General features: G+C 43.3%; 1 protein-coding gene across 1 annotated transcript in view; it reads right to left on the reverse strand.

The window, feature by feature from the left end:
* RASSF5 (Ras association domain family member 5) overlaps nt 1-18,974 on the reverse strand; it is a 103,119-nt gene that overhangs the window by 82,294 nt on the left and 1,851 nt on the right. The gene's annotated exons all lie outside the window — the stretch shown is intronic.

The following is an 18,974-nucleotide window of genomic DNA, read 5'->3' on the forward strand; positions in this document are numbered from 1 at the left end:
GACAACTCTAGGGTTGTGGCACTCATCTCGCTTTACTGGCCAAGGGAGCCGGCGTACAGCTTCCGGGTTATGTGGCCAGCATGACTAAGCCGCTTCTGGCGAACCAGAGCAGCACACGGAAATGCCGTTTACCTTCCCGCCGGAGCGGTACCTATTTATCTACTTGCACTTTGACGTGCTTTCGAACTGCTAGGTTGGCAGGAGCTAGGACCGAGCAATGGGAGCTCAGCCCATCACGGGGATTCGAACCGCCGACCTTCTGATTGGCAAGTCCTAGGCTCTGTGGTTTAACCCACAGCACCACCCGTGTCCCTTTACTCCATTTAGTCTCTAGCAAATACATTCTTAGTACTGGTCTTAGTGCTTGTCAGTCTTCCTTACTGTTCATATGTGCAAAACCTTCCCTTATATATTCTAGCGCTAAAATACATGCTAACTAAGCTTGAACCAAAATTCAAGGATCTGGGTTTTATTGTTCTCCAGTGCAAACAACTAGTTCAAAATGAAGAAATGCCAAATGGCTGCAAAAATTGATCATTGACACAGTAAAGAAAATGTTAGGGTTTCAGGAGTTGCTGTTGTTGTTGTAGTAGTAGTAGTAGTAGTAGTAGAGTCAGACACGATTAAACGACTAAACAACAACTTCTGAAACCCTAACATTTTCATCACTGTGTCAGTGATCAATTTTTGCAGCCATTTGGCATTTCTTCGGGGGAGGGGGTTAAGAGCAACACTCCTGTGGTCACTATCACCTCCTGAATGGGCATAATCACTTCAGTGACTTGCTGAGAAAGCTAATTTTAGAAACTCAGTCTATGCTTTAGAATGAAGCCACATGACATTGCTCACAAAGAGCCACTGGAAGCAAGACACATCATTGTACACAGATATTCAAGTGTTGTTGTTTGTTTATTTTTTAAAAAAAAACAATATTTTTTTCCACAATGGAACTTCAATAGAATAAGCTGCATTCCCAGTTAAAAACAGGGAACTAAATATCCCATGGCCTTTTTATACTGTCTGTGGGAATCTTGATCTTCAATACATTACAATGTAAATATACCATGCAACAAGGAAACATTTTAGCACAATCAGGAGAGCTCACAGTTTATTAAAGTAGCAACACCTGGGTCTATTTTCATATTTGGAAGTGGCAGCAAAGCCTTTATGCACCCCATACATGAAAATCTGTTCTTGAAGGTGTGGCAGGGCTGTCTTAAGCATATACGGCGCCAGGGTGCAAAAATCTGCCCAGCGCCCCCCCCCCGGTTGCCCAGTCCCAGGTGTGCAGGAGGGCGGAGCCAGCTGGCCACCTCAGCATCTTGCTGGCTCGGTCGCCTCCAAACAAAGCTGCCCGCAGAAGAGCCCGTTGCGGCGCTTCAACCAATGGACGAGCTCTTTCCCAGACTCAACTCTCAGGCCCCGGACTCTCAGCCTGGCGCCCCTGAGAGTCCAGCACCCAGGTGCCCCACACCCCTAGCGCCTATGGGTAAGACGGCCCTGAGGTCCGGTGTCTGCATATAAATTCTGTATCATAAATCATTAAAACTCAATGAGTTGGAACACACCCAACAGAAATGTTGACCAAACCAACTTTTATTAAGATACAGCATACATAACTCTGTTAAGATAATGACATTTGTAGAACCCAAACCAAAATGAAGTAAGTACATAAAACTACTAGACAGAAGCACCTATTCCAAGACAGGTTTCTCCCTGGCTTGTAAAAAGAAGACTGCAAAAAGCAATTATTTGGGCTTGAAATATATATAATTGCTGTAAAATGGCAGACATCATCACGCCATGTTTCTAGGAAGGACAAATGATGAAACCCCCAAATAGATTGATGCTCTCATCTTTGTCAATTTAAACAAAGGATGTGATTTAATAAGCTGAATTCAACCACAGAGTCCAAAAATAAATAAATCCCCACACTTACTTAAGACCCTGAAATCAAAATTAGTTGGTGAAAATTCTGATAGCTTTATACTAGACTGCACAGCAGGATATCACTTGAGTACAGCTATCCCACTGGCCTCAGTTAGGCTATCCATGTTTGATTGATTTTATTAAATCCATAACTCCATCTCATATTCAGAGGCAAAAAATGAAGGAGGGAAATGATTGTTGAATAATTGTTGGCCTGTTTGAAAGACTAAGGCAGTTCCCATTTCATGCTGTCAGTTGCTAAACCTGGTTTCTGTGAAGGTCATGGGATACCCATAATGATGAAAATTATGGGCAGGCTTCTGCCTGAATACATCACTTATTCAGTCTTACACAGAATAAAGAAAGAAATTGGGGCAGCAAGGAATCAATACGAACTCTGAAGAGTAAAGCGACGTAATTCTAACATATTTAGAGTTGTATATAACCCTTCTACCTATCCTTTAGAAAGGCTCTAAAGTTAGTCTTTTCCCCTTCTCAGAGAGTCTGAGTAACTTGAAAGGTCACCGATGAACAAGGGTAGGCTCATTTAGAAGCAAACATGCCAACCTCACCCTAAAGAACTGGTTAAGCTTCATTTTACAGGTCATTTCCCTATACAAAATATTTAGAAAACTAAGGTTCATTTGGTTTTCTCAATGTACAGGCTACTGAAGGAAAAAAATAGTATCTACTCAGCGTTTGATGTTCAAAATAACAGAATCCAGGAGGATGCCATTAGCCTGAGCAATAAAACAGAGCACAGAAATATGTCTAATATATTTTCCATGACTTTGAATGTTTTTCAGCCTCTTATACTCATTAGCAGTGAGTTCTGAATGGCAAATGGAACACCAGAAAAACATTTGCTTACAGCATTAAAGTCCATATACAAAATGCCTTGGTAACTCCATTTGCCCAAGTATGATCTGAAAAACACAACATATGTAAAAGGACCAAAATTATGCTTTGAAAATTATTTAGGGACACATTATTACATTTAGAAGTCTAGCATTTGAAACCAAATTATTAGCAAAGAGAAAGTGCAGTTATTTACTGATGTACTACATTACTGAGGCACCACTGGTATGAGCTGTAACAAAACAAAAAAGTTCCCATTACTGTAGGTTTTTGTTATACCCATAATGACTGGACTGCCCAATTGCTTCAAAATTTTGGCACTAACACCTTAAAGCTAGAGTACACATTACTGGTAGCCACTACCCCATATCTTGTGATTTATTAGAATCGGTGCAGAAGTTTGTTGGAATGATTTCAACCTACCTTTAGCCAGCAAGGCCTCTCTGCTGGGCCTCTTGAGTTGAAGGTGGAGACCCTCGGACCATGATTTTGACTTAGGGAAATGCCTGAAGATCTTGCGTATTCTCTTTGTTACTAATCCAAAGCAAGCTGCAGCCTCTGCTTTCCCTTCTGTCATTCTTCTAACATAAGATCAATAGCCTCCTCTGGCAAACGCAACCCCGGCAGGCAGGCAGTGCTTGAATGCGGAATGCTATTGGGAGCAGCAAATGCATGTTCACCGGAACTTAAGGTTGCAAAATGAAGAGCTCTCAATATAGTGTTAATTTTTAGCTCCTGCCCTTCACTTTTTTGTTTAGCATTTTCTTAAAAAGCGCACACCACAGTCCTCAAACTTCCACGACTGCTCCTGTAATGCATGGAAAACTTTCTATTTCTGGGGCTTTTTGCCTGATAAGATAACGCAACCTAACGGAAGAGGCTACAGTAATGAGAGAGAACAGGAACCATCCCTTTCTTTGCAAAGCTTCTTTCAAATATTCTCAGCCCGCTGGCTCCTATTTTCTGTCAGCATTTTAGTTTAATCTCAATATTATTTTAGAGTACAATAAAAACAGTAACCTTAATATGCCAAGTAACCTATTTCTTCATCTACAAGGTATTAATAAGTTTAAAACAGGTGATTAGCTACAAATGCAAGGCCAGCTGTTCTGTGGCAAGAAATATATGTCTTCGCACTGTTCTAGAACTAGGTACATGGCATGATATTCCCCCTTTGTTTTTTTAGTGGATTCCTCAGAAATAAGTCCTACTGAGTCTAATTACTGTATTTTTCACTCTATAAGATACACTTTTCCCCTCTTAAAATCTAAGGGGAAATGTCTGCGTCTTATGGAGCGAATGTGTGGTCCCTGGGGCTGGAGGGGGGGGGACCCAGGCTTCCCCCGCCAGCCCCACAAGCTCTGGGAGCAGCAGGAAGGCTGTGCTCAGCCTTTCCGCTGCTCTCCGACCTGCTCTTTGGGGCTGGCGGTGGGGGAAAGCCGGGCTTCCCCCACCGCCAGCACTGGGGAGCAGCAGGAAGGCTGCGCACAACCTTTCCACTGCTCCCCAAACTTCTCTTTGGGGCTGGGGGTGAGGGAAAGACAGTGGGGGATAGCCGCTGCCCTGGGGAGGCTTCGCGCAGCTATCCTTGGCTTTTGCAGGAGGTGGGGGAAGGGACAGAGCAAGGCTCACTTCCCCCACCTCCTGCAAAAGCCCCCAAGAGCCGCATTTTTTAATTATTGAATTCCCCCCCCCCAAAAAAAGTAGGTGCGCCTTATGGTCAGGTGCGCCTTATGGAGCAAAAAACAAGGTAAGTGTACTTAGCTGGAGTGGGGAGCCTCCGACAAAAGGGACAAAAGTAGCCCTGCAGGCTTCTCTGACTAGCTCCCCAAACTCTCCCCAGAGGACACCCCACATTGGCCTGCTGTGCCCCCCAAGTGATTTTCCTTGTTTGGAATGGGTCCTTGAACTCCAGTAATGCCTCATGCATGCCTAGATGGAGGAGCGGCGTTTGAATGCATTTAAAAATGAGTTTTCTGTACAAAGAGGCAACATTTCCATTCATTGCTCCACCCATTTTTGCCTCTGGTCTCACCCACCATTGCCATGTGGCCCTTGGAAGGCTGCCCAGAATGGAATGTGGCCCTCAGCCTCAAATTATGTTCCCTACCGGTTGCCCACAAGTTGTTGGAAGTAGCCTAAAAGTTGTCGGGAATAGCTATAAAGAACAAGACTGTCAAAATATTGGTGAGCATTGCTGTAATTGGTATGGGCATGTCTAGTGGCATACTCAGGTCTACTCATTGATGGACAGCAGTACTACCCATTGAGATGCAATGAAAGGTCAGGCCAGTAATACAAGTTTCTCAGGTGACAGATCTACCTAGACCTCACTTCCATTTAAGCATCAGATCTACCAGACTTGGTAGACCTGTTCCCGGATGCTAGTTAAATTTGACTGGCTTATTTGCTCCCATCACCCCCATCAGAAAAACACCTGCAGACACCCATGAAATACATTTATAATGCAATCCTATGCACTAAGTCAATCCCATTAAGTCCAGTGGTGGTTACTGAAGGATTGCAGCCTTAGAACCCTAACTACTACTCTTCTGTATGACAAAAGGCTCAACCTCTTGTGGCTTACAAAAGGTTCACTCTCCAGGCAATCACATTCACCCTAACCCCTAGGGGGACATTAAACCTTCTCTGCCCTAGATGAGAATATCCAATCTCTACTGAACAGCTTGGTCAGAAAATATTAAGCCATCAAGGACCAATTTATATAATGGCTATGAAGTGATAAGGTTATCTCAATTAAACGTCCTTCCATTGCCTTTTGAAAGTCAAAACAACTATTTGCAATACATTGATTATGTAAAATTAAATATAAATACACCAATATTTTCTTTTTGTTTCAATGCTCACAATCATTATGGCCTTATGTTTTCAAACAAGCAATAGACCGAATGGAAGATCTCTGTGCATTTAAATATCTGGCTTCTTAAAAACTGAGTAATGTTTTTTGTTTTCTGAACAAACTACAAAAAGGCAGGAAGAAAACAAAGCCCCATTTGCCTATAAACATTAACTGGAAGTTTGTTATTAGTATTTAGCAGTGTACTTGAACTTGACACCAATTGTAACAGGAAACAATAAGCCTAAAAAATATCTGCAAGATAAGAATGCCCATATTACATTAAGAGTGCTGAAGGTGTGCATAATTTTAGCAGGGAACCTACTATGGAAGAGTAAGTATTGTAGCCCCCTTCAATCCAAGTGTATAAACTGGGTGCTACAATGCAAAAGACCCTCCTCCATTTTGTCACAAGATGGATCTCAGCAGCCTGAAGGACAATCAGGACCACCTCATCCAAGAAACTTAGAATATGGACAGGTCTGCATGGAAGAAGCCTTCTGGGATCCAGGTCCCAAGGTGTGCAGAAATCGGTAGGATGACACCATGAAGTGTTAGAAACTTGGATACATAAGCAAAATGGCTCCTTAAACCAAGGTTACAGCTGCCCAACCAGAATGTCTGGTTGCCATTTTAAGGAAAGTCTTATTTTTCAAATGATGAACTGACTGTGATTACCAGTTAAACATCTGGCTAGTTCAAATGACAACCTTGAGCTAGGTTAAGAATTTAGAGAACTTAAAGAAAAGTCACGTTATTCAGGGGCAGTCCACATGTACATTGGCCTGTTTCTATCTTTTTATATTAATTGTGACATAGGCCATTCATAACCCAGGAATATTATTCACAACTGTGAGCAGGGCAGTGGGGTGGGGGAAGTGAAGACAAAAGCGGCTGGGGAAACTCAGCCAGATGGGTGGGGTATAAATAATTAATAATTAATTATTAGCTACAACATTTAACTATAACATTGTTCATTGCTCCTGCTCAGGCTGCCCAGAAAAAGCATTTTGGTTCCTGAAATTCATTCTGATTGTGCAAATAAAATATAACTGATAGAATTCTATAGGGTGTGGTATTAGTGTGTGAAAACAGTCAAGATCCAATGAACCCCAAGCATGTACCTCCAGATGGTGGAAATGTCAGGCACCATCCTGGCATCCAGGCATCTTCACTTGGTTGCAAGTGGCCGATAGACAGGTACAAAATGCCACAGGCGCCTTGCTAATTTCAAACACTGCCAATGCATTAGGACAGAGTGGCTAACCTGTGGCCCTTGTTACACCACAACTCCCATCATCCCTCACCACTGGTCATGCTGGCCGGGGCTGATGGGAGGAGTAGTCTAAAACATCTGGAGGGTCACAGATTGGCTGTTCCTACATAGGTCACAAATGCCTGAGCCAAAGACTACATATATACATTTCCCTGGGAACTGGAACCATTTGTGATCAGGATGTCAACTCTTATAGGCTTCCTTGGGTCGGGTGTCTATGCCTAGCAGATGGGTGTCAGGTGGTGAGTAAGGGGAAGCCACATTACTTTGGGGTTGGGGCCAGTGGCACAGTCCCATTTACCCCTTCATACACACAAAGTGAGCTTGTGTTCTGGACATACTTTTGGCTACACTTTGTGTCAACCATGAAGCCACATTTAACTCTCTCCTCAGAGTAGAGCTGTACACAGTCCTGATTGGCTACGCCTCTTCCTTCCTCAGAGCAGCATTATACACAACACTGATTGACTGGCCCCTATGTCACTCATGAACAGAGGCGGAGCTAGCTGCTCCGGCCCCTGGAGCGGTGCATATGCTGTGCCCGCAGGGGTGGGGCTAGATGTCCATGGGACAGGGCTAGATGTCCACGGGGGCGCCGCCCACACAGCGAGCATCCCAGGGGGCAGCGCTGTGATGTCACCCCCCCAGGGATGACACCTGGGGCGGACCACACCCATTGCACCCCCCTTCCTCCCCCACTGCTCATGAAGCAACCGCCTCCATTCTCAGAACAGTTTTTAAAAATGTAAAAAGCCCACAAACCTTTAAAAACCAAGCAGATTAGCATGCCATAAATGAGGAGTAGCAGATATCACATCTGAAACAATGTGAGGAGGAGACCTGGTCATGTGTGTGTGTGTGTGTTTGTGTGTGTGTTACTAAAGACAGGAAGAGTCAAAAGCAGCCACAGCAGGTAACAAAAAAAAATATTACCCACTCCTGTTTAAAGGAGCAATGGCAGAACAGAAATTCTCTAATAGCTATTATTTCCTGCATAGTACTGTCAAAAGAATGGCCACACCTACTAAAGGTATGAGCTGCCTAAAACAAACACTTACAAAAGACAAAGGGGTTATTAAAAATTTACACAGTTCCGTGAATCATAGGGAAGTGTGACAAGAATTGCAGGGCTTGCTTTTAAGGGCAGACAAGAGACAAGGACAGCAACTGATGCAAAGAAGAAGCAGCCACAGCTACCTCTTAAGAAGAAGAGAAGAAGAGTTTGGATTTGATATCCCGCCTTTCACTCCCCTTCAGGAGTCTCAAAGTGCTAACATTCTCCTTTCCCTTCCTCCCCCACAACAAACACTCTGTGAGGTGAGTGAGGCTGAGAGACTTCATAGAAGTGTGACTGGCCCAAGGTCACCCAGCAGCTGCATGTGGAGGAGCGGAGACACGAACCCGGTTCCCCAGATTACGAGACTACCGCTCTTAACCACTACACCACACTGGCTCTTGTGGTGAAGCAACTTCCCAATATCCTAAAAAACAAAGCAACTAATTGGACTAAGCAGGTTGTTGTTGTTTGTAAGAGAGCCTGCTCAATGGAGAAGGAATGTGGTATCATGGTTAGAATGTAAGACTAGGAACTGGGAAGAGAGGGCTTGAATCCTCCCTCAGCCACGAAGCTCAGTGGGCCAGTCACTGTCTTTCAAGCCTAACCAACCTCGCAGGGTTGTTGTGAGGGTATTATGAATTTAGCTTTCCCCAAGAACTAGTGCTAGTGTGGTCCTCTTCCTTTGCAAGCCATCTTAGCTTCTTACTTCAGTGATTTCAAGTTTGGAGATGTTGGCACCTTTCTTTTCAGCAGCTGTCTGCTGCCACGAAGAACCCTCAGCTCCTCTCTTCTCTGGATTCTGGCTGCTTCGCAGCTCCAGACTCTCACAGGCTTGCTAAAGGCTTTTCAGAATCTGTTGTTTAGTTCATTGGCAAATCTATTCAGTCTCCCAAAGGTTGCCCAACTGAGCTTTCAAACAGCAGGAGCCTGCGCTTTTTCTGACTAGAACGTCCACTGAAGGACTTGTAACATCCTGACCAATTGGATCCTACTGCCAACTCTCATTACTGAAATCTCACAAAGTTACGCAGTCAGCCTCAGCCACAGTGCTGGTTTAGCTGTGCTTCTTGACAACCTGCCAGTTTAGCTCCCACCCAATGTCTTTCTCTGGTTTCAGCTAGGGACAAAACACACATTTCACTCTTCACACAGTCAACTACGAACAATCCAAAGAGTGTTTGCAACAGAACACACTTATTACATTTGAATTTCTCCTCATAGATGCTGTTATGCAAATTAAAATAAATATACAGTGCTCCAGCAGGGGCTGGATTTCAGGTTGTATAATTGTTGGGAAGAGCATGATTTGAATGCTAAAAAGCTCAAGCTCAGGTTCAACCTCAAGAGCCCATGTGGCACAATGGTTTCGAGCAGTGGACTGAGGAGATGTGGGTTCAAATCCCTCCTCACCCATCAACCCCACAAGGCAACCTTGGGCAAGTCATCATTTCTCAGCATGACCTACCTTACAGGATTATTGTGAGGATAAAATGGGGTAGGGTGGGGGTGGAGGGACTATGTATGCCCCTTTGAGCTCCTTGGAGGAAACGCAGGTTATAAATGTAGTAAATGCAAAAATACTGAAATCCTGGAGAGCCTCTGCCAGCCTGTGCAGAGCAGGGACTGTAGGCAATACTGAACTAGATGGGCCAATGGTCTAAGGCAGCATCTTACGCTCCAAACACAATTTCAAGGCAGCTTGTTTGGGTAATACCTAACCAGAAAGCAAACTCACTTGCCAAAGGTACAGGTGTAACCAATGCCTGATTCCAATGAAGCATCCCACATGTTATTATATTATTATGAGAGTAAGTGCTAGGCATTATACATTCCATGACTCTCCCCTATCAATAATGGCACACAGATTTCCTTAAAATGAGAGAGAAGAGGATATCATTTAGATATCCATGAGGGAGAGCATCTGACACCAAAGATTTGCTTCTGTCACTTAGAATTATGGCTCCACCGCCTGATCTGACTGAGATTCCAGTGGCACATCAAGTTGTGTTACCAGCTGCTTTGGGGTTAGATTGCAAGCAACATGCCACAGATACTCAAGTGGAACAATCAGCATTTTATGGTCTCTCAAAATGCAATGGTCACACCTGGCTGGCCAGCCATCTGGGTCTACTGAGGGGGGGAAGCAAATCACTGCATGCACTAACCAGGAAAGCAGAAGAGGAAAATTAGGGGGAGCCTAGGCGTGTTTTATTTAAAAAAGGAAAGGCTAATAAAATGATAACTGCAAGCAGTTCAATTCTGGAAGTATTCTTTCAAGAGAAATAACAATCATTCTTTCTCCTTTAAAGCCAGGGCAAGTGAGAGTGTTATTCAGTAGTAGGCCATAGTGAAGAGTTTTCAACTGCAGAGGTGTAGCAGTGATACACATACTTCTACTCAGCAGCACAATACCCTAGAATAATAATAGAGTGTATATATGGAGCAGCTGCAACAACTCAAATAACATTAACATGCCCAATACCTCAACTAGTTTTCAGGAACAGGGCTGGGGAAAAGGTGCTCAACTCCAAGACCCTTTCACCTGAAGGCCTCAGAAGATTCCAAGCTTCTCAAAATGGAGGCCTCCTATTAAATAAGGACATCCCAAGAATATGCTGAGACGCTGTAAATTGCTCAGGTGGGAACTTATATTGCCTTGCCAACCCTGTGTAGAACCACTTTCACAAACAAAGCTGAAGTGGTCCAGTTTACATTACAAGTAACTCGCAACTTGCCCACATTTAACTTGTGCCCGTTCAGCTTTACACGCTTGGCCATTTTAAAAAAATAAAAAGGGATCCAGGAAAAAAGACTTTGGCAATCCCACCCACTTATTGAATCCAGTGTGCTTTGACTCTATGAGACCCCAGCATAAAGCTGAGGGTTGCCTGTACTTCACTTGCTGAATAAATTGACAATTTAACATTTGCCAGATCTGTTTCAACTTCCTTTCCATGCACGTCCTGGCATAATAAAAAAATCCCACCACAAATATTATCTCTTTTTTCCCCAGGGAGTGGTCATACCCTGGGCCCTTCCCACTGTATCCTAAGGCTTACCCTGTGGACCCTCAGTTCCTTATATCAGCTGTGACAAGGGATTTCCCCTTCCCCTCAGAAGAAAAGCAGAATGGATGTGTCCTGGACATCATCATTAATATTGCCATTTATTTCTATAGTACTTAACATAACCTAAAGAGTATACAGTGGTACCTCGGGTTACAAACTTAATTCGTTCTGGAGGTCCGTTCTTAACCCAAAACCGTTCTTAACCTTAGTGGAGTTCGTAACCCGTAGCGTTTGTAACCCGAGGTACCACTGTACAAATTAATAATGAACAAATTCATGCCTGGTGATTCACATTTAAATATCAGTGGTGCACAAAAAGGAGATCATTTTTATTTATTTTTAGGTGCATATTCCTCATACAGGACTCAGCAAGTGGTTTTGTGGGGAAAGCCCCCTCTCACACCACAACAGGTGCAAGAGGATGCCGGTTCAAGTGAATGGGAGTTTGCAGGCTGACTTTGTGAACTTGAATAGCCCAGTTTAACACCTTGCCTGCTAGGACCTACTGCCTTCTGCAGCAAACAAACCTTGTCTCAGACGTACCTCTCTGAACTGGTCAGGATTTGAACTAAACATTGACAATGTAAGCAGCCAGCCTCAAAAGGAGTGCAGTGGTACCTCGGGTTACATATGCTTCAGGTTACAGACGCTTCAGGTTACAGACTCCGCTAACCCAGAAATATTACCTTGGGTTAAGAACTTTGCTTCAGGATGAGAACAGAAATCGTGCAGCGGTGGCGCAGCAGCAGCAGGAGGCCCCATTAGCTAAAGTGGTGCTTCAGGTTAAGAACAGTTTCAGGTTAAGAACATACCTTCGGAACGAATTAAGTTCTTAACCCGAGATACCACTGTATCTGAAGGAGTTGTTGAAATAGGCTTGTTCCCCCCAAAGCCTACAGAAAGCTAAAAGTCAAAAGGAAACCATGCATTTGCACTTTTGACATGAGTTCTCTCTGATCAGTACACACCCAGGTTTAATTGTAGCACAAAAAGCAAAAGAGGAATCTGCCCAACACCATTCTTTTGGAAAGGGAGTGTCTGCTGAATGAAGAATGGCATCAAGAAGGGATTTTTTGTTATGATGTGCAGATTTGAAGAGAACCGTTTTAGTTCCCATTAAAAAAACCCCAAAACCACCAAGCAAAAACCCCCTTTCGGAGTCAGCACTTGCTGCTGCTTTTCTTCTGTTAAAAAGAGAGCACAATCTAACAATTTAGAGAATTACTTAGAATAATTAGTTAAGATGTTTGGCACTAAATCTTCCCCGGCTTCGGATACAGACTTTCATCAGTACTGTACTTATATATCCAGGATATGGAATTTGTCTATGTAAATATGTTTCTGCATGCAACTGATAAGAAAAAGCAATTATTGACAACACATACACACTCTGCTGCGGATACCACACCACTCTCTATGAAAAGACTATAAATGTATATTTGTATATACATAACTCAAAAACTCAGCTGGAATTCCAAAAAACTTTTGCACCAGGTTTATAAGACAGCTGGTTTCTTTTTCAGCAATTGCAATTTCTTGTTAAGGTTGAAACCTGGCGATCATTAACCATGATTAATGGTTAAGGGGAACTCATGAAAGAAAGGAAGAAAGGATCTGGGACCATTCAGTTCTATGGGTGAGAGAGATAACCGTACCTCCAAGGAGGAGTTCCATAGCCAGGGTAGCCCCACAGAGGAGACTCTGTCCTTGACAGGAGAGAAGAACCTCCTCGGCCCAATTCAGGTACTGAATTGGCACATATGGAGAAAGATGCTCCCAGAGAGTTGGTGTTATATGAATCCACATTGCTACACTGCTCAGAACTCTCACAGCCACATTCTGAACCAGCTGCCGTGGCTGGACTGTCTTCAAGGGGCAGCCCCAAGAGTCTAAACAGTAGGTTTAGAGAATGGATTACTGTGGCCAGGGCATCCAAGTCCAGAAAGGGCCAGAGCTGGAAAGATGGGGTGGAATTCATGCTGTTGTGAACATTCCATCTGCACGAAGATTTCAATGGGGGGGGGGAACTGACCAACTGTGACATATTGTTGCAACAAAATCACAGAGCTGTGCATATAATGTTGCAGCATTAATATGATTCAGCAGGACCATATGGTGTCCACTGTCTCTTCCAATTGCCCTTCATTTTCAAATGGCTCTGAAAGAACAGATTTGAGCCACAGTCACTCTTCTGTGTCTGTGTACATTTCAGAGAGAAATACTAAAATGGAGATTGAAATTGGAGGGAAAGCCAAAATGTGAAATCAGGATGTCAGCGAAGAGGGGTCAGCACACGAACACTTGGCTACAGGAGCAGGAAAGCTCTCCCGCCATGCAGGGAAACAAACTGCAACGCTGTCAGGCTAGAAGAAGAGATGCTCTGAGGCTTGTGCCAGCTCTATCCCTTGCCAAAATGTTGGACTGCAAAGCTTATTAAGCAGCAACATCCAAGCTGGCAGGCTGCCTCGATGAATTTTTTTTTAAAAAAATAGCTATACATCTTCCTAATGGGCGACAGCGATAGACTGATTGCATGTTTTGCTGGAATCCTAAACTCAGAGATGACAGTCACCAAGTCTCTGGTCAAGAGTGGATGAAATGCTCAGGTCCACTTACAATGAGGGTGTGTGTGGTTTCTTGCCTGTGGCTTCCGAGAGATACATCAACTCCCTTTATACCCAGAGAGAACCACAATAGCGTGCAATGCAGGATAAACCTGTCTACTTAAGCTTGGGATACAAGCTGAAAGGGGGAAAGCATTTTGACACATCTTTTTTCATCAAATCCATCTCAGCAATGAATAAAATGGTGCGCCCATGCAGCCACCACAGCAGCACTCAAACGGCTCATTTAGATGCTAAACTGGAGATTAGTGCTGCACTTGAGCAGGGTCACCAACAGGTTGGGCACAGGGGGTACAAATGTACTTGTCCGAAAGCCAACAGTGTTCCTGTTCTCTTAGCTTTTGTTTTTTAAAAAACTTGTCAGCCATGGATAGCTCCGTTGGTTAGAGCATGGTGCTGAGAACGACAAGGTTGCAGGTTCGATCCCCATATGGGACAGCTGCATATTTGGGTTGGACTAGAACGTCACCAGATGATCCTCAGGGTCCCTTCCAACTCTATGATTCTGTGCACCTCATGACCCCAGTGAACTGATTAAAGCTTGCAACCCCACACAGAGAGAAGTACTTAAGGCAAATTAATGGGATTATGTTTCTAACATATTTGTTTCTCCACTCATACATATATCATGGTCCAGTTCATACTAAGCTAAAGATAAGACAAACCATAGCTAAGCATGGTAATTTCCTAGATAATTCACAGGAAAGAAATGTGGCTGCTTCTCTCCTCACTCAGTGCTGCTCCAGCAGTGCTACCAAGCCATGGTTTGGCTGTTCTGCATTATCACCAAACCCAGCCCTGTGGTCTGGCAGCTCCAGACCAACCATAAATGGTACGTCAAGAACAACAGTCTAAGCACAAATCTAAGCCAAACCATGGCTTAGTCCTGAGTAGCAAGGCAGCTGTGGTTTTCACTGCGAATACACACATGCTGCCACATTCACGCTTAGCTATGGCGTGGAGTATTAAGTGCAAACCAAGCCTATAAACCAGCAGTTACTTTTCAACAAATAGTTCTTGTAGTGACTGTGATTAGGTGCATGAAAATACAATTCAAGGCACTGCAGTATTAGAAAGGCAGACAAGCCTAAGGAATTTTAGAAAGAACAGGAAACAGAAACATATCCTATCACATCCTACTGTATAAATCAATGACATACTAACAATTTAAACACCACACCCAGTTCTGGGCATGAAGATGACGCTGAAAAGATGGGTTTAGTCTTGCCTAATACGGCAAGAAGGTATACTCTTAATTTCTAGGAGCCGCCCTTAACTCTAAAAACACTTCTAATAAAGCAGACTCCCCCAAGAAGATTATAGTTATGTCCAGAAAGCAGAGAAAGTTGGATTAATTAGATTAATCCTCATGGGGAAAATGTTATTTAGCAACTGCAGAGATAAGCTTTCAAATGTTAGCAAATGTTGGATCAAACCAAAAGAAGTATTAAAGACTATGCTTGCTGAAAATAATGGTTCGAATATAATCCATTTAAGACTACATTAGCAGCAATGGGCTCCCTTAAACAGAAAACAATAAAAATGACTGCACTGGATCTGGAAGATCAAGCAGGAAACACACAGACACATCGTCAAATGCAGGAATGTAGGGTAGTCCAAGACAATTATGAAATGCACAGTGGAATCCTGTATTGAGATGTGATCAATTTAAATTTAGCACTAGCAACAAGAGTGCAAGATCATAGTCACAACCAACAAGGCAGTCCCCACCCACTAAAAGTGGCAGCACAAAAGGAAAATGGATTGGGAGGGAGGAGGAAGAAATGAGCAACCACTGCTACAAGTTCTTCTAATAGCCAGCTGCAGTGGGAAAGTTTGAGGAGGAGAAGCTGACAAAGGTTTCTGTTCTCTCAGCTGTGCCAGTGGAGTAGCCCTGTATCTCTTCTCTTCCCTCCTCTGCTGAACTGAGATCTAATGGCTGCTAAGTGCAGATTAATGATTAGGAGACCAGGAGCTGAGAGCTCCTAGTTCAAAACCCAAGTCAGTTTATGGGACAGATTTAGACAAAATGCGCACACTCAGCTGAAAACCACTAGCAATGTGCTGACCACACACACAAACATGCTTAATGCAAGGAAAATAATGCCCTCTCCGATAGGTGTGTTGAAAGTCTTACTTAGAAGAGGAATCCAAAATACTTCATACATGGGCAAATCCACTACCCTGCTGTTTTGCTGTGGGCAGAACAGGAGGGGGGGGTGTGGACACAGGTTTTTCTTCTTTTTCCTCCCATCAACAATTATTATTTATTTGATTTATATCCTGCCCTTCCTTCCAAAGAAGCCCAGGGCAGCCAGGAGAGGAAGCTAACCACACCAGCCCCAGGGTTGGCAGAGAGTTGCCTCATTTCTGCAGGGGTGCCAGGAAAATGGCGCCTATCCCACCCACTATACACCAGGTAAATATGCTAAAGTTATTATGACAATTATGACAATCAGAACTTCTGCCAGGGTAAACAAAAGAATGTATCTTATATCTACTTCTTTTAAAAAAACAACAACAGGAAAATCTTGTTAAACTCACCTGTACCACATACCCAAAGAAAAAACTTTTAATTTGTTAAAACTTGGAACATAAAAGACTTTAATCCAACATATCTATCTCTGCTGATTGCTTTTCTGGGAAAGTGTTATCTTTTAGGCCACTCTTAATGGGTGTCATTTAGGATTAATGAAAGCTGGCCAGCATCCAAAGATGGAAAAAAAACCCAAATCATCCTTCCTGAATAATTCATCTTTCTAAATAAAATTTAAAAAAGTATTCCAAGCGTGCCTGAAAGTACAAAGGGAGGGAAAGTTGACAGATTTCCCCAGGGAGGGGACTCCATCATGGAGATGCCACTGGAGGAAAGGCCCCCACCTTCCATAGACAAAAGGTCTCCCACGTCTGCTCTTGCGGCTCAGCTACCGGGAACTGAAATGCCTGAAGTGGATCAGCATTGCCAGTGCTTTTTATTCAACTTTTCACACACACAGGAAAAAGAATAAACCACAACATAAACACACACAGACAGAATTGCAGCATGAACACAACTAGTAAGTACAGTCAGCCAGACAATGTATATCACTCTATTAGCCATTTAAGAACGCAACACGTTTCACTTTTAGGCACTATTCACAGTGCAACCTCCTGTATGTGTACTCAGAAGAAAGTATCATTAAATGCAAAAGGACTCGATCCCAGGTAAGCGTGTACAGAATTTCAGCCTTCATTTTCAACGACTTGGTGGAGTAGAGTCAGTAGCTACCTCTAAGACAAGTGACAATTCAACACTAAAACAGGAAACGTGTACAGTGGTACCTTGGGTTAAGTACTTAATTCGTTCTGGAGGTCTGTTTTTAACCTGAAACTGTTCTTAACCTGAAGCACCACTTTAGCTAATGGGGCCTCCTCCTGCTGCTGCGCCGCTGCTGCACGATTTCTGTTCTTATCCTGAAGCAAAGTTCTTAACCTGAAGCACTATTTCTGGGTTAGTGGAGTCTGTAACCTGAAGCGTATGTAACCTGAAACGTATGTAACCCGAGGTACCACTGTATTAGCCATAGAAGAGGTCTCAGCCAGGAGCAGCACTGCTCGCAGGAAAATGTTCACATGCTCATCCAGCCATCATAACAAATAAGGAATGGTTTATAAAATGTGCAGAGGCCACTGTCGCAATACAGGGTGCTTTGGCGTTATTTGCAAGTGAAACACAACACATCTGAACAAACCTATTTCAAATCACAAGATGCCCCATCCAATTAAAAATGTATTTCAGATAACTCTGGGACAGGCAAGGGATACAGCTGTGAAGCAAGCTAGGCATCTCTTATCCTGCTCCAGTCTTCGCATGCATATCATGAGCCCGTTTGTTCATTCCAGGCATAGGAGCCAACTCCCAGGGGCCGAGGTCCCTTTGGCTTCCCCAGTAAAATATTTGAAGAGCCCCCACAAAGTTAATAGGCATTGCCATTCAAATTGTGTGTGTGTGTGTGTGTGTGTGTGCGCGCACGTGTGCGCGCCATGTCATGTGATTGATTGCTCAGGGTGGGGCTTACCTGGTGCCCCCAATATTTTTTTCAATATTTCTGGGCATCTTGAAGGGGCTTACTGGGGTCCTTCCTGCTAGCCCTGCTTCCAACCTCCTCACATACAAGTGCAGTGTTTGGATGGAGCCCCCTCCCCCCTGAAAAAAAATCATTTTTCAGAGCCCTGGATCACATGACCCTCTGTGCATTCAGGTGTAGACATGCAGCCTCTGTATAAACGATACACATGAACATATGGAGGTTGGAAATGGGGCCAGGAGACACAATCCAATGATATTCAAATCATATACCAGCAAATTCAGGTTGTGCCATTGTAGTCGATTGTCATGTCTTACACAATACACTTCCCCAAAAGATTGGACTTTTGTGATAAGGGAAGTGACAAAAAAAATGCAGTAGAAAGTGTACGGTAACATTTGCTTTGATGCAATGTCATTTACCCTGCCCCCTCCAAAATAACAAATTAGAGTTAGTGCTTGTGAAATAGCCAATGTCTGACACGTGTCCTTGTTATTTTATGAAAGAGCCAAGAATACATTTTCAAATAAAATAAATCAGGACAAATACTCAACAAGCAGGTGATCTGAAGAGCCCCCAACGAGGTTATGGGGGGGGTGTCAAAAAATAAAAGGCAGACCCTGTTCTGTCTATCCTGGCATTTGCCTACCTGGCCTTTTAATATGTTCACATTTGACTGATATTTTAATTCAATGTTGAACAGTGTTTCATACTTGTACCAGCTGACAAGTAATGGTATTTTATAGCTGGCAGCATGCAACAGCTATTTAGTACTTAACTGTCTTTGTTTGTTAGCATGTAACTGGCTGCACTAGATAGCTTTTAAGATTTGCATGTAATTCCTGCCAAAGCAATCAACAGACTCCAAGTTTCAAAGATTCCCATTTTGAAATAAAATTCCACATTCAAATTAAAAACAGAATTGCCATGTAAAACTTCCAGTGGCAAAATTTAATGGCATACAAGTCATAACTCTGCAAAGGAGAGACAACATCAAAAAGCACAACAGTTCTAACCAAATCATATACAAGTCATGCACAGAACACCCAACTATCATCAAGTGATTTACTGATAGGCTCCTATGGAAAAGGCTGGCAACAGTGTGGTAAACAGCAGCAGTGGAACAGGTTAGTAAATGATCACACAAGTCAGAGAGCAAGGAAGGGAACCACTTGAAGGTTTAAGAGGCGGAACAGCAAAGTAAAATGGAAAACACAAAAGTAATTTCTCCTCCCTAA

The sequence above is a fragment of the Podarcis liolepis genome (genome assembly GCF_965112155.1).
Source record: "Podarcis liolepis genome assembly, chromosome: 6".
Classification (NCBI taxonomy): domain Eukaryota; kingdom Metazoa; phylum Chordata; class Lepidosauria; order Squamata; family Lacertidae; genus Podarcis; species Podarcis liolepis.